This window comes from Misgurnus anguillicaudatus, chromosome 11 (assembly GCF_027580225.2).
Source record: "Misgurnus anguillicaudatus chromosome 11, ASM2758022v2, whole genome shotgun sequence".
Taxonomy (NCBI): domain Eukaryota; kingdom Metazoa; phylum Chordata; class Actinopteri; order Cypriniformes; family Cobitidae; genus Misgurnus; species Misgurnus anguillicaudatus.
The window spans coordinates 32,127,796-32,144,266 of NC_073347.2; the positions used below are offsets into that span (position 1 = coordinate 32,127,796).

The window sequence follows — 16,471 nt, forward strand, 5'->3', positions numbered from 1 at the left end:
TAAATGTATGGATTAGCTTTTGATGGATGGATGCTTAAAAAATAGGGCACAATCCAATGCCATAACAAAGCTGAAAATACCCAGAATATGATTTAAAAGGGGCATTTCACCAGGCTTTTTAAGATGTCAAATAAATCTTTGGTTTCCCAGAGTACATATGTGAACTTTTAGCTCAAAATACCAAATAGTTAATTTATTATAACATGTTAAAATTGCCACTTTGTAGTTTGGTGTTTTTGGGTGTGTCCTTTTAAATGCAAATGAGCTGATCTCTGCAATAAATGGCAGTGCTGTGGTTGAATAGTGCAGATTAGGGGGCGGTATTATCCCCTTCTGACATCACAGGGGGAACCTATTTTTTCACATGCTTGCAGAGAATGATTTACCAAACTAAGTTACTGGGTTGATCTTTTTCACATTTTCTAGGTTGATAGAAGCACTGGGGACCCAATTATAGCACTTGAACAAGAAAAAAGTCTGATTTTCATGATATGTCCCCTTTAATATACTTCTGACTGTGTCTGGCTGAAAGAAGATAAATTATATACATCTAGGATTAGGCATTACTCTAAATATATGAGCATACTGCATTTTACTAGGAAAATATAGGCTAATTTTTCTTTTGGGGTGAACTATTCCTTTAAGGCCATGTTTACATTAGAGCATTTGCGTTTTAAAACGGCATTTTAAAATGAAAACGATCCTCGTTTATACTGGCATTTTAAAAAAGAATCTTCATCCACACTATACACCACCATAAACGCATGAAACATGACCAATCACGTAACTGGGCATGCGCATAAAAGTGTAAAATAACTTATTACTCTAATAATAGCTTACTTGCACGTTTACGCAGCCTAGGGGGTGTGCGATATTGACAAAAATTCATACATGGGTCCTTTGCTGGCAACTATAACAGACACTATTTTTGAACCTATAAAAATGTGTTTGGGAAAGTCTTATACTGTTCTATTTCCCCCCTACAACATATTAATATGATTAATAGGTTAATTTTGATTAAAAGGTCTTTATTATTTAAAAAGAAAGCATTCAAGTGAACAGTACTAAACAGTAGCAAACTTGAAGCAAAAATAAATATCGGCAAATGCAAACTTCAATCAAACAAAGTAAGAAGTGAAGTATTGCTTTAGACTACCAGAAATGCTTATTGCATTAATTTTTAAAAGTGTGCGAGGTCCGTGCACGTCCTCCGCTAGCAACGCACAAATAGCTAAAAGCCAAGCGCCTAAACGAGCATTATAATAATGACGTTGAGTTTATTGTTTTTATTAATTTATATTCACAAAACTTATCAACAAAACATCGATTTAAATTAAGAGACAAATTAACTGAAACGAAATTCATTTTTAAGTAGCAAACAAAACTTACATTAAACTGGAAAATAATGTCTGACCCATTACAATTCTCCCTTCATATTGGCATTTGCAACGCCTATATGGCATTTAAAATTACAGTCTATCTTTCGTAAGCTAACTACATTTAAACAAAACATAAACACTTATACTGTTCTAGCTCCCCCTACAACATATTAATATGATTAATAGGTTAATTTTAATTTTATAACTAAACAGAAAGGTCTTTATGATTTAAAAAGAAAGCATTCAAGTGAACAGTAAACAGTAGCGAACTTGAAGCAAAAATAAATTTACGCAAATGCAAACTTCAATCAAACATATAGTAAGAAGTGAAGTATTGCTTTAGCCTACCAGAAATGCTTATTGCATTAATTTTTAAAAGTGTGCGAGGTCCGTGCACGTCCTCCGCTAGCAACACACAAATAGCTAAAAGCCAAGCGCCTAAACGAGCATTATATTAATGACGTTGAGTTTATTGTATTTATTAATTTATATTCACAAAACTTATCAACAAAACATCGATTAAAATTAAGAGACACATTAACTGAAACGAAATTCATTTTAAAGAAGCAAACAAAACTTACATTAAACTGGAAAATAATGTCTGACCCATTACAATTCTCCCTTCATATTGGCCTTTGCAACGCCTATATGGCGCTTAAATTACAGTCTATCTTTCGTAAGCTAACTAAATTTAAACAAAACAAACACATTAAACCCAACAATACTCAAACATTAATATAAAACAGACATTATCTTAAAGGATACATGTTAAAACAATCTGATATAGCGTTTATAATAGCTGATTGGTAGATGTTTACTATTTTTGGAAAAACCTTTATTATTGAATAAAATAATTTTTACTTTGAAAATGATGCGCTGTCACGTTAACAGCAGCTGGTCGTTTACATAAGACTCCGTCTACGTTCATTTACACTCAGAGCAACGTCTGAGTTCTCAAACTAAAACAGGGTCTTCAGCGTTTGCGAACGAATCCGTTTATGAGGGTCGAAAACGGTGATGTAGTGTAGATGAAAGGCGTAAACGTAGCAAAAGTAACGCGTTTTAAAGCATAAACGCATTAATGTAAACATAGCCTAAGATACAAGCTAATGTGTATAGACACCCACAAGCAAACACACAGACAAAAACTCAAATGCATCACACTACTGTAAATACAGTGTATTTTAAAAAGGCAGCATTTAACTGCAATTTAGTATCTCTTTAAAGCGTTCGTAAATCAAAGGGAAGGTGGCCATTTCATTCATCTGATGAGTTAGTAATTTTAGTTTCACTAGATATAATTTGAGAATATCGCTCATGATTTACTACGATTGTTTATTTGAACTGAGGTAACACTATGAGTGTGCTTGTGTGTGTTTGGAGCTATGAAGATTCTTTTGTGAGGAAAAGCCCCAGACAAACAGTCAGGGATTCCCCCTCGCACATACACATGCTTTCTCTCTTCCTATTCCTCTGTCCTTCCGTGTCTGGGCTTTGGTCAGGCTGTCTGGATTACTCTCACGACATTCCCATGCAGACAGACACACAAAAAAACACAAGATACGAAACGATGCACACTTTCTTTCTCGTAGACGAATGACACACATCACGTTGCTGACTTATTATGTCACAGTGGTGACTTGGCAAATTCGGCCCAACTTCATGACAAGTGTTCACACGGTCACTTCCTGCTGGACATTCCATACGTGACTTTAATACTATTGTCTTCAAAAGAGAAACAAACTAATTTAGGAAGTGAATTTAGAATTGCAAGACAAGGCGCAAATTGTTTCTTGTGCAAGTTAAACAGACTAGACACAAATATTTCCTACTGATTATCACTGTATAAATAGTGTTTTATTTTTATATAAAATACTTCATTTTGCCATCTGACAATTGGATATACTCGATATACTGTTTTATTGCATTTTTTTGGCAAACAGGCAAAAGGTACAAGTTGCCACACGTGTGTTCTGTACTAGCCGTTTTGTATTTCATTGATTTGACTTGCAAATCTGCAAGAGTCAAACTATCTTTCTTACTTTTCAACTTAAACAACGTATTATGTTGCGGTTTCCAGTTACCAGCCAACAAGCAATCTGCCAATACCAGATTTTCCTTGCAATTGGTGCCTGCCGAGTATTAATTTTGGACACGGACCATATTGTATTCCTGCTAAATATTGCTTTGAAAAGATTTGTGCATTTAAAACTATTTTGTTATAATTAATTTCTTAGGAGGACACTATAAAATGCTGGGTTATTTTCAAACTAGCCTTGGGTTAAAAAGAGAGGAACTTAACCTGCTGGGTTGTAATTTAACTTATGCTGGGTTGTTTCAAACCAAAATGCTGGGTTGTTTATCCCATTCTTGGGTCAAATATAAACATTTCTCAGGTTTATTTAACCAATTGGCCCAAATGGCTAGGTTTGTTCCTTTTTGGCCCAATGCTGGGTTGAAAAAAAACTAGTTTAAGGCCATGGGGCCTCCGACTGCCTCCACCAAGGGCCCCAAAGCATTAACTCAAAAAAATGCTGCGTTATTTTCAACCCAGTGTTGGGTCAAAAAGGGACAAACCCAACCCATTTGGTCATAATTAAACCTATGCTAGGTTGTTTCAACCTAAAATGGCGGGTTGTTTTAATCAGTGGCATGCCGTGACTTCTTTTTGGAGGAGGCAAAAATTCAAAATATGTGTTCGGCGTGTCATGTGTGTCGCGTCATGTCAAAATATGTGTACGCCACCTCATGGGAACCTACGTGCATCGCGTGTCATGTCAAAATATGTCTTCGGGCATCAGTTGAACCTATGTGCATTGAGTGTCATGTCAAAATACGTCTTCGAGCATCAGTTGAACCTACGTGCACCGCGCGTCATGTCAAAATAAGTGTTTGAGCATCAGTTGAACCTATGTGCATCGCGCGTCATGTCAAAATACGTCTTCGAGCATCAGGTGAACCTATGTGCATCACGCGTCATGTCAAAATACGTCTTCGAGCATCAGTTGAACCTACGTGCATCACGCGTCATGTCAAAATATGTGTTCGAGCATCAGTTGAACCTACGTGCATCGCGCATAATGTCAAAATACGTCTTCGAGCATCAGTTGAACCTACGTGCATCGCGCATCATGTCAAAATACGTATTCGAGCATCAGTTGAACCTACGTGCCTCGCACATCATGTCAAATTACGTCTTCGAGCATCAGTCGAACCTACGTGCAACGTGCGTCATGTCAAAATAAGTGTTCGAGCATCAGTTAAACCTACGTGCATCGCGCGTCTTCTCAAAATACATGTTCGAGCATCAGTTTAAGCTATGTGCATCATGCGTCATGTTAAAATACTTGCCTGCTGCAGACGCATCAAAAGGGTTTATGATAAAAGAGAGACTCGCTTAACACTTAACCTTGAAATGAGTTTAAGCGAGTATAGCAAACGCGAACATCTGTTTTATCATAAACCCTTTCAATGTGTCTTCAGAAGGCACATATTTAGGGGTCAAGCCCAGAATGGGCGAAGACCCCTATTGTATCTGTTAGTTTTCTTCTTTTTCTTTTTCTTAACTATTATTCTTCTTCCTGTTCCATTGCGGTCTATGGCAGCCCATAGAACTGTACGTAGGAAAGTTATGAAATTTGGCACACTGACAGAGGACAGTCCAAATAGTATCCACAGCAATTTTGGAGTCTCTATCTCAAACCCACTAGCGCCACCAACAGTCCAAAATTGCACTTACCTTTTTGCTTATAACTTCTGATCCGAAATTCTTGTTTCCTCTGATTCCTTGGCTCAAGACGATTCGAATGGACCCTATGACGTCATTTTCCGTCATGAAAAATTTTCCGCCATTTTGAATTATTCGTAAAACCTACTTTTGCGAACTCGTCCTAGAGCTTTTGCCCGATTTCCACGAAAATTGGTATGCAGCATCTAGAGACACTCAAGGCAAAAAGTTATTAAAAGAATTTCGATAAACCAATCCGTTGTCGTATAGCGCGTCAACGAATTTTACATAGAGCGCAAAAAAACAGATTTTAGGCTGTATCTTCTCCAAACTTAGGCCTATTGACACAAATCTTGGTACTTGAGATGCCAGTCAGGAACTGAGGGAGCATGCACAGTTTTGTTGCAGCGCCACCTAGTGGCCAGACGAATGTTTTATAGGCCTATAACTTTGGCTATGATCATCATATTTACAAGGGACTTGTTTCCTTGGAGTTTTGAATAGTTGCCGAGTCCAACGATACCAAACATGCCAGGATTCGCCTTACGGTTAACCCTGTGCGGCAAAATAGTGCTTAAAAAACACGTGCAAATATCTCCGCGACCGTAATTCTGATCGACTCAAAAATACCATAGGAAGAAACTAGCCTTACCTTCTGAATAAAAAGTTCTATTGGCGTTATATTAAAATTTTCATCAGAAATGGCCGAAAAATGCAAAAAACGAAGAAATTACCTTTAAATTTTGTATTTTTTACACATAAATGGTTATAACTTCGCAACGAAAATAGATTTTTTCACCAGATTTGATACGCTGATGTACGACCACAGTCTGAGGCTACACAAAAAAAATTGTATGCTTGCAGCACTAGTTGGCGTTATAATTGAACAAAACCTGTGATATCAGGCCAGCCCTATGGTCATACAACTGTTTCTTCATCTAAAGTGTATAGTCATAAAACTAGCTCAATGTAAAGCAATCAGGACCTGAAGTTGCATGCACAATTGCACCACCTAGTGGTTTTGAGATAGAAAATGGTATTTTTTGCCTAAAACTACTGCAACAAACACATCTAAAACCACAAGTCATCATGGATTATTCATTTCATGGCTTGGATTATAATCACTGGTGGATGTCAGTTTACTGTCTAGCAACCAATGAGAATACCTTATCAACTGTTTTTGCAAGAGCTATATCTCTTCATCAGAACAGCGTAGAGACATGGGGGTGGGCTCTTTCGACTCATTAACACCACAGTAACATTTTGTGAGCTGAGTATTACCACTGCAAGCACCACTCACATTTCCTTCAGTGTTCTAGTTGTCAATGCTCCTCAAGACGTGAGGGAGAGATTTCACTGAATAAGAACACAGCTTTTTTGCTGATTACTGTTATATTAATTTGTCTGAAATCAGGAGGTTTTGCTAGGTTTTTTAAACTGCTCATCCGGACTCAAGTTTACCTTCTTCTGTGCCCTTTTTGGCTTGACCCCGGTATCGCTGCTTGCAGCTATATTTTGACATGATGTGGCAAACACATATTTTGACATGACGGCCACACAAATGACAGGCTACATATATGTTTTGGTGAGTTTCACATTTGTGCCTCCCAGGAGAGATCTTGCGGCACGCCACTGGTTTTAACCCATTGTTGGGTCAAATATAAAAAATTTTGGGGTTTGTTTAGCCCAATAGCTGAGTTTGTCCCTTTCTGACCCAACGCTGGGTTGAAAATAACCCAGCATTTTTTTTGTGTGTGAATGCCAAGTCTCTCAGCAGATAAGCTAAAAATGTCCATTGACTCCATTATAACATATTACATCCCCTAGTGTGTGGCTTAATATGTGCAATAAAACTGCACTAACATAATCATGCATGTTTACAGTATATCAGCACATGCACATGCTCTGACAAGCGTACTTTTGATAAATTCCAGTTTTATGTCAACCTAATTTAATTCCCTCATTCCTTTCATATACTGCATACCTCCTCCTTGCAGACACTTACAGAAAAAATATAAACATGTGGCTTTTGTTGCAGGCAGAAATGAAAGACAACATTCCATATGTGACCACATGAAAGTCCCTCCCCATATCTCACACCATTTTTCCTGTCGTTCTCCTCTACCACTATTACACGTTCTTCCTTTCACGTTACTCTTTCGGTCCACATTGCATTTTTCAAATCAACCAGATGTATTTCTGTGTCTGTTTCTCTCTCTTTATGTCTATCTATGTGACTTTCTGTCTCTTTTTGTCCGTCTTTCTGTCTCTCTCTCCTTCTCTGTATTCCGGCTGAGTTAGGGCCCACCGCACACAAACACAAAGGGTCATTGTATTCCGGCTAAAATGTGGCAAGCAGACGCTGGTGTACAGCCCTAGCGGTTGCTGGCAGGCAGACACACTTCCTAACGCTGCCGGCACAACAGCTCTTGTTTTGGGAAAGCCCTGAGTTATGGTGGTTGTGGTGAGGAGCATTCATAAAAGCGGGACGTGGCTTATTTCGGGAGCCAGTGGGGCGGAGTGTGAATTTAGGCCCTACCGCAAGGTCACCCCTGGATCTCTCTCGCTCTCTCTCTCTTCCTCATTAAGACATTCGTACATCCATCTATTATCAGGGTGGGAGCACCGTGTGCCTAATGCATCTCACCTCTCACTCACTCCATCAAAACTGTTACAAACTGTCAGAAAACACATCTCTGTCCAGCGCTCGGGGTCTGTTCCAGGGTCTTTGAAGTTTTCCTGGAGGATCAGACTTCCCAGTGCTGGTGGAGAATTTCTGTGGTTCTGCTATAAAAATAGATTCAAATTATTGAATTGTGTGCCTGCAAAAATATCTACAGAAGAGACTGTTATATAGAAACTTGTCTGTGCAATATTGCTGAATCCTCAGTTAGCCACACTTTTTTTGTCCCTGTGGAAGTTTGCAACGTTCTGCTTATTTTTCTTTAAAATTAAGGTATTAAATGATATGTCAGATGTTAAAGGGACAGTCCACTTTTAAAAAAAAATATGCAAATTTTCCAGCTCCCCTAGAGTTAACAATTTGATTTTTTCCAATTTGGAATCCATACAGCCACTTTTATCATAGCTTAGCATAATCCATTGAATCTGATCAAACCATTAGCATCACGCTACAAATAACCAAAAAGTTACATTATTTTTTTATTTAAAACTTGACTCTTCTGTAGTAACATCGTGTTGTAAGACCGATGGAAAATTAAAAGTTGTGATTTTCTAGGTCGATATGGCTAGGAACTATAGCTATTGAAAGTAATCAATGGGACTATTTTCAGGCACTAAGTAATATCATTGCGCCTGCTGCAGCCATGTTACGGCAGCAAAGTCCTTGATTATTACGCCAGAATGAAAGTATAGTTCCTGGCCATATCTGCCTAGAAAATAGCAACTTTTAATTTTCCGTCGATCTTAGTACACGATGTAACTACAGAAGAGTCAAGTTTAAAAAAGGAAAAATATAAAAACTCTTTGGTCATTGGTACTGCCAGACATGGAGATCAGCTAAATGGATTCCAAAACGATAGGGATCAAATGTTTAACTCTAGGGGAACTGGAAAATGAAAATATTTTCAAAAAAGTGGAGTGTCCCTTTAAAGTATAAGCCACTCAGAAGTTGGAAGGCACACCCCAGAGAGCAATAGCCGTCATTTCACCATTTAGGTTAACTATAGATAGACCCAACATATAGTCCAGCTATGAGTAACCAACTAGCAGCCAAAATAAACCTGAATTTGGTTACATGACGTTTTTGCCAAAATAGCCTGCTGCATGATATTTCATAAGTGATTACATGGTGGTTTGTTTTTATTTTATTTTTTGTTTTATTTACTAATTTATTTTATTTATTTTTGTGTTATTGTAATATTTTAGCAAGCCAACCCCGGAAATTAGTGGGATACTGGTTCTCTCGCCAAAAAGACCATTCATTTTTCCCATAGACTTTTAGATAAGCTCTGTGTTTAACAGACACTTACACGTTTTTCTTTTAAGATTTTTAAAGTCTAAATGCATTTACTAAAAGTAAAAAAAATAGGCTTTAAAAATCATAACAGTTGTGTTCATTTGTGAAGATTATCATGCTGGGCAAAACTTGTAAGTGTAAACTTACTTCCTGCATAAACTTTTGTTAAACACAGAGTTTATTTATTTGCGATAATCCAAAAGTCTATGGAAAAAATAAATGGGCTTTTTGGTGAGAGAACCAGTGTCCCACTTACTTCTGGGGTCGGCCTACAAAAATACGTCGTCATCCCTGCGGCACACTATTATTAGATCTTAATTCTAGAACATTTAATGTTTTTCGATAGATGAAACGCAGTTTGCGGGACTTAAAGGGATTTACAGGTTAAGCAACACACACACACACAGACATACTGGGGTGATGATCTGTGTGCATGACATCATAACATGCGACTCAGTCATGATGATACCGTGTTGTAAACGCAATAAATAATGCTACTGGTCAACCACAATCAGGGACAAAAACTGCTTGGTCAACAACATGATTTTACTGTAACACTACACTGTCAAACCACATATGAAAGAACCATTTTCAGACTGGTTACTTTAATCCAAGCGCATTTCTTGCTTCAGAGTCATAGAAAATGTTTTGCAGGTGAGCTCAAAAAAAGATCCAGCGCAATAAAAAAAAATGACCACGGCCTGCTGTTTATTCCTTAGCCATGTCAAGACTGTTTACAACTTTAGTGAATACAGGCATAGTGCCTTACAAAGTAAACAAGCCATTTGTGAGACAACACAATCATGATTTGCATTTATAATGTTGTGTTTGTAAGATAAACTAAAAAGTAGAAATTAGTTTAGCTTACAAATCAATGCTCATCATAGTTTAAAGTTGTGAAAATGCACCGAAGATGTCTATGAGACTGTGAGCATTAAAGCGGTGCTGATGGTGCGAATAACAACACTGATGTTTCCTGTGTCTCTTGCAAGTGATATTTCACATGCAGCATAGCTCATGTTAAACTCAGCTGATACAAACTCTGCAGCCCCCTCTGGAGGCCGGGAGGACAATTATAATACCAGGATGCTACAAACAATGGTTAAAATCCAAAAAGAAAATGTGTCCATAAAACAGGCTTTGATCCTCAAGGGATGTAGTATAGTCTCAATATACTGAGCCAAACTAACAGTTTAAGAAATCTTTAGACTCTTCTAACCTAAACATGACATCAAATTTCTGTCTGTAAAACATTTCCTACAAAGTTGTTTTGATGGCCAGATTCATTTGTCTCATAGGACGTTTCAGTTACATACACTGTTAAAAATGCCTTGTTGCGCTTATATTTTTAAGTTAAATCAACTTAATTTAAAAATTCATTTAAACTTTTTTGACTACACTGTAAAAATATTTTCTTTTTGTTAAATATCAACTTATTATTATTTATCTAGATGAGTTGCTACAACTTATAAAATTAAGTTGACTTGTTATAACAACTCATCTCTAGTCAAGATAAATAATGGTAAGTTGAAATGACTTGTAAATCTGGGTTGATTGAACAAAAAATGTATTTATTAATAATAATTATTTTAGCTATTATTTTTTTATAATTTTTTTGTTCAATTATTTTAACCATTTTTTTTTATAATTTTTGTTCAATTATTTTAGCCATTCTTTTTTACAGTGTAGTGAGGAGTTGCTATAAATTATAAAAAATAATTTTAACTTTATTTTTTATTATTTATAGCAACTCCTCATTAGTCAAGAAAGTTGAAATTAATTGTAAATTTAAGTTAATTAAACTAATTAAAATGAATTTTTTACAGTGCATAAGTAATATAGGATCATAAACATTTACTATAAAGCAGAAAATTCCTAGCATAAATGATTTTTTACACAAAGCAAGACAAAATTTTGCCTGTTTGACCTATCACGTCCCCTATTATCGAGGCAGTTATGCTGCTCCATGATCGTGCTATTGTAAATATTGTCATGTCCTCTGAAATGTTATTTTTGCAAAGATGGCTGAAGTTTTACAGTATGCATATGCAACGTATAAAATGAGTTTTCCGATTTTTGCACACTTTTTAACATTATTCACATAGACAAATCCTTCGCTTTGTTAAACAGGGCCCAGTACTTCTACATCGACATGTTTGTTTTACGTTTACCAAAGAGACCCATATACATTAAGACTGCCTTCATCTATAATATTCAAGGGCCATAGGCAATTCAGTGCCATCCATCTACCAAATACGCTTTGATGTGACACGCTTTACTTAAAATATAAAACAAATTACGACTTAGAATGACTCACTCACCACAAGATTCACTGTATTTGACAAAAGGCGGTAAAATAAGCATCTTTATTGCACAAGAGCAAGAAGCGTTGTTACAAGTGATGTACTTTTGCTAATACAAACCTACGTTTGCAAGCGTGCTGTATAAAATTATGACATCAGAATCGCAATCCTCTCTCTCCAATAGGATGGTGCGATGATGTCATTACGGACACCTGATATGAGGTGGGGCCGAAATTCAAATTTAGAGTTGACTGCAGGTCATCCGTGCTGCTTTCTCAGGCAGACGAACCCGCAGTTGAAACACAAGGAGACAGTGTAAGGAAGGAATGCTCTCTGCGGCTACCAGACTTGCTCCCTCTGTAATTTGTAAACGTAGAAATGTGCCGCCGCCCACAGTGGGGGGAAGATAGCAAATCCACAGACTTATGTCAGCATTTTACTCCCTGATTTGATTTTTATCTGCGGGTATGAAGGCCAGTGTGTGTACGCCTGTGTGTGTGTGTTAGGGGGTGATGGTAATGTTAAAGTAATGTTTTACCAGTGTGGAGCACATATTTGTGGTTTCTTCAGATTCAGTATTCTTCAGATCATCGTGCTGTTTTTGCATGAACGCTAAGGGTGTTCTTTTGTAGTTACGTGTCTGTGGTGCATGCATCTGCTATTAGCCGTAAAGGCGTATGATTATATTAACTATATTTGACTTGCATGAATTCAAACTGCATGCAAGTTTGGCATGTGAACTGTTTAACCTGTTTACTTATAAGTTACAATCAGGGCATGGATGGAAAATGCAAATTTTAATGTTCTATAAAAAGAAATTGATATCTTTTAAATGTCATATGACATTAAAAATAGAGCCATTTAAGTTGTGGAAAAAGTTTGTTTTGATGATGAATCATATACCAGCATTGAGCAAAGGGCCTGTGGTGCAGATGTAATACAGAGATGTACATACAGGAGCAATAATGATGTTTGTACTATATTATGCAAAAAAAATTAATATAGCAAGATATTTTTTGAGTAAATAACACTTCCAGGGTTATTTCAACATTGTCTGCTAGGTTGAATTAACCAAGCTGTTGAGTTTGTCCATATTTTATACAATCTTGGTTTAAAACAAACCAGCAAAGTGTAATCATTTTAACAAATGGTGCTTTAAATTATTGTTAATTTAATAATTTACCTTACTTTTTGGAAAATCTACTATAATATGAAGAGTTTCGTTGCAAAACGAGATAAATCCATTTTATTACATTTTTGTCAAAACACGTTTATTATTATGTTATCATGTTATTATTTTGTTTTATGGTGCTACATAGCTGTATTTTTTAAGTTATGAAGGTTTAAATCAAAACAAACCAACTGCAGTTGCATTGAAATTAATTGGAATGTACAACCAAAAAACAACATTTCTGAATAATTAAAAAAACGGTGGTTATCTCGTTTTGCAACGAAACTCTTCATACACCTAAACCTACTAAACCTTGTGATTTGATGTGGGCACACTTTGCACATGTGATTTACTGTTTGCATAAAATCATCTTACACAAAGAACATTCTGTGAAAATATAACCATGATATATTTACTATTGAGTAAAGGCATCAATATTTGGGAAGCCAACTTCCTGATTACTTTGATGCTCCTTATCTTAGATCATTAGACTTTTGCATGGATTTCACAGACAGGGTGACATATACAGTAATAAACACACTATATTTTCTGCAAATTATGGGATGGTTGCAGTTCACATATTCTGCACTGATCTCCTGTGCCATGCACATTAACATTTTAGCAGCGTATGTGTGTTCCATGGGAGTCAAACACATGACCTTCTTACCCAATGTTTTACCAACTGAGTTACAGGAACACATTATTCAATAACTTTACAGATCAGGAAATGTTTGCAACACGGAGGAAATACCCCTAACTCTGAACACTATAGTTTATCCCTTCTGTACCTTACCGTAAAGAATGATGGTATCTGATATGGTTTTAAGCTCTGTTTAATATATTTTCACTCTTTGAACCCAAGTCTATTTATTTCAGGTCTTTTGCCCCTTTATGTCCACTCACATCATTTCTCAGTGCGCGATGACTCTTTGTCCCGTGTAAGAGATGTGCATTTGACGCGGGCTGATCGGATATCAGAGAGACGCGCGTCATTAGGGCGTGTTGCTGCGCGACTGTAACCGTAGAAACTGCGCGCGGAGTCTGAATGTGACAGGCGCGCGGAGTCTGTCTGAGCGCGTGCGGTCACGTATTAATAATGAACAGATGCGAAAATATCCACGATAAATGCGTCCACCACGAGCTCCAAATAACGTCTCCTGACAGATGATCCTGGCAAGCAGTCGTTTGGGGTTTTGCGGGGGGGTTCCGTGGTTCTTTTGGAGGTTTTAAAGGTTTAGGATAAAACTTTAGGCTATATGTATATATGCTATAGCGTGCGTGCAACATAGCGGGCTATAACGATACGTTTATACATTTATAATTTATGCTGATGTACATATTAACATATTATTTGTAAATATTTCACTTAATTTATCTTGTAAGAGATGTAAGCTGTGTGCAGTAGCCTACTTGTGAAAATATAGATTAGATCTGCACCTCATTGCACTCACTTAATTTTTTTGCAATGAACAGTGAGAAATATCAAGGCGTGAAAAATAAAAAAGAGGAAGATAAATTCGCAATTAACCTATCAGATGTTAAAGAGACATGCTAATGATCTCGGTTTGAGATTAAATGTTTAGATTTTGGCTTTCTTTGACCATTTGTGTGAGACATTTGACACCCCATTTGAACTGTATTCAAAAAACACGGAGATAAGAATTAAAAGATCAGATGTTTAACACAAAAAAGTGCAAAAAAGGAGAAAAAGATTAATAGAGATAAGAGGTTTTGCGGTATCATTATTATCACGAATAATAGGCCTAATGTAATAACAAAAATAATAATGATAATAATGTCTTTTTGTTGTTTTATTTCATTGTATTTGACTTTTATTTAACACAAATGTATTTATTTGATCTTATTGTAACTGGATGTTATGTAACCAAACGCTCGTTTAAAAACTAGTGCATCTTTAGCACGTGAGCCTCTATCCATTATAGAATGAGAGATAATAAAAGAAGAAATAAAAGCAAAATTAAGTCAATCCACATAATTGTCCGTTAGCTGTAGGTGTATAATAAACAGAGTTTAATGTGTAATTTTATAATATTTAGAAGTATACAAAATATAATTAATAAAAAAAATTATTATTATTTTGTTGTTATTATTTTTATTATTATTACACTATTATTTTAATTATTATTTGCACTTAATGCGTTTCAAAAAATGGAACACCCCAGAAAATCGGTCTTTCTATACGCTATTTAAATGCATTTGGCTCAGATAAACAAACAAAAAACCCTATTCAGTTGTTCAACTTCGTTTTAAGCAAAACATTATTACATGAAAAACATGATAATTCTCAGATGCTTTGCCTTGTTTAAATCTTTATATTTTTTCTGTGTGTTTGTTTTGGAGTTTTTGTATAGAGATAACATGTTTTCCCATGTTTTCGCTCTTTCAGCACAAATTATCTTTCTTTCAAAATGGTTAATTCGTTCAGGACTTGTTAGTGAATAAAAAGTCGAGTTAATTTGTTTGTTTGTCATGTTGCTATAGTTTCAATTCTGAAGCACCTAAGAGCATTTTATGCATCACCACGAATAGCTTTCAAAAGACTTCATTGAAACTTCTTAGAAAAGAATGAATATAAACTGCAATTAGGCTATCTTTCTCTGTGTGTGTGTTTTATCTCATTCAGTGTCTGTTTAATGTGCTTTAATTCTCAGCCTGAGGCACACTATGGGCTTTAAAACGACAAATGCGCCTACTAGTGGCCACAGTATAAACTCAGGGCGTGTCGACCACACCAGAACTCATTAGATTTTAATTAATAATAAACAAATATGATCAAAACATTATGAAATCATAATCTTTCTTGTTATGCTAAGATTATAATACCATGAGTTTTTTTATTTTGTCACAAGACACAAGCTTGTATACAAGTTTTATCAGAAATTTCCAAACATATCCTAATTATAATTTTTTTCTGGATAAAAAGAAGAGTTGTTGTTTAAAGTTATCACATGTTTAATTTAATTGTTTGTTTTTTATATTTTTTATTTTAATTTCGTTTAAGGGTGTTTTTGCAACACATTGTTAACAGTACATTGTAAATGTTTAATACACTATCCAAGATATCCTATTAACAAAAATAATATAGGCTAAACTACATACAATGGCGCATGCAGTGGTGAATAACGTTTTTAAAATACTTTTAATAATTTTTCCCTGTGGTTTTAAGACGGTGCACCTGACAGACTCTGACCATCCATCCATTATGTCCCATAACATCAACATTTTTACAAGGTGGCAAAGGAGAGGACTCATATTTATTGATTGTTCAATAAGTATATCGTGGATAGTACAGATGCTTTCAGTTTCCTTCGATGAGTTCGGTGAAACCCAGCCCTGTTCGCTGATTGGTCGATTCAACCCAGCCCCGGTCGCTGATTGGTTAAACGCTCCGCTCACTCCAAGCTATAATGAGTTGAGTAAATAACGCTGCTGTACACAGCGCGCGGCGCAGCGTTCGCTTTAACACGTCTGATCCGAAACTTCATCGTTTTGTTTCAGTTTTCACTCACTCGTGAACATCTGGAGACGATCAACTGACAACAAACCGGGACTTTATTGCAAAAAAACTTTCCTGAAACTTTGGAATTTATTTGTGTGGACTTTATTTTAAACATTTTGGACTGACACGGCTGAAAGTGTCTCTGACATCCAGGACCAGAAGCAACACACACCTGCTGTAGCCTACACACTTTGGAATAAATTATAGGCTTTTTAAATACTTGTAAACTAATAGTTTTAGCAAGTCTTTGAAGTATATCTTACTTCCATAAGCAATATCTGGTGCACGCGTGTGAAGTGCATCAGTAGTGTGCGTGCATGTATATTTGCATGAAAGACAGAAGAGTGTGTGTGCGCGCTTGCGGTTTCATGGTTTTTGCTTAAGTCAGTGGG

General features: G+C 36.2%; 1 protein-coding gene and 1 long non-coding RNA gene across 4 annotated transcripts in view; one reads left to right on the plus strand and one right to left on the minus strand.

Moving 5' to 3' along the window:
• LOC141368872 (uncharacterized) overlaps positions 1-16,471 on the minus strand; it is a 196,428-nt gene that overhangs the window by 140,470 nt on the left and 39,487 nt on the right. The gene's annotated exons all lie outside the window — the stretch shown is intronic.
• runx3 (RUNX family transcription factor 3) overlaps positions 1-16,471 on the plus strand; it is a 65,398-nt gene that overhangs the window by 15,471 nt on the left and 33,456 nt on the right. The window lies entirely within an intron of this gene.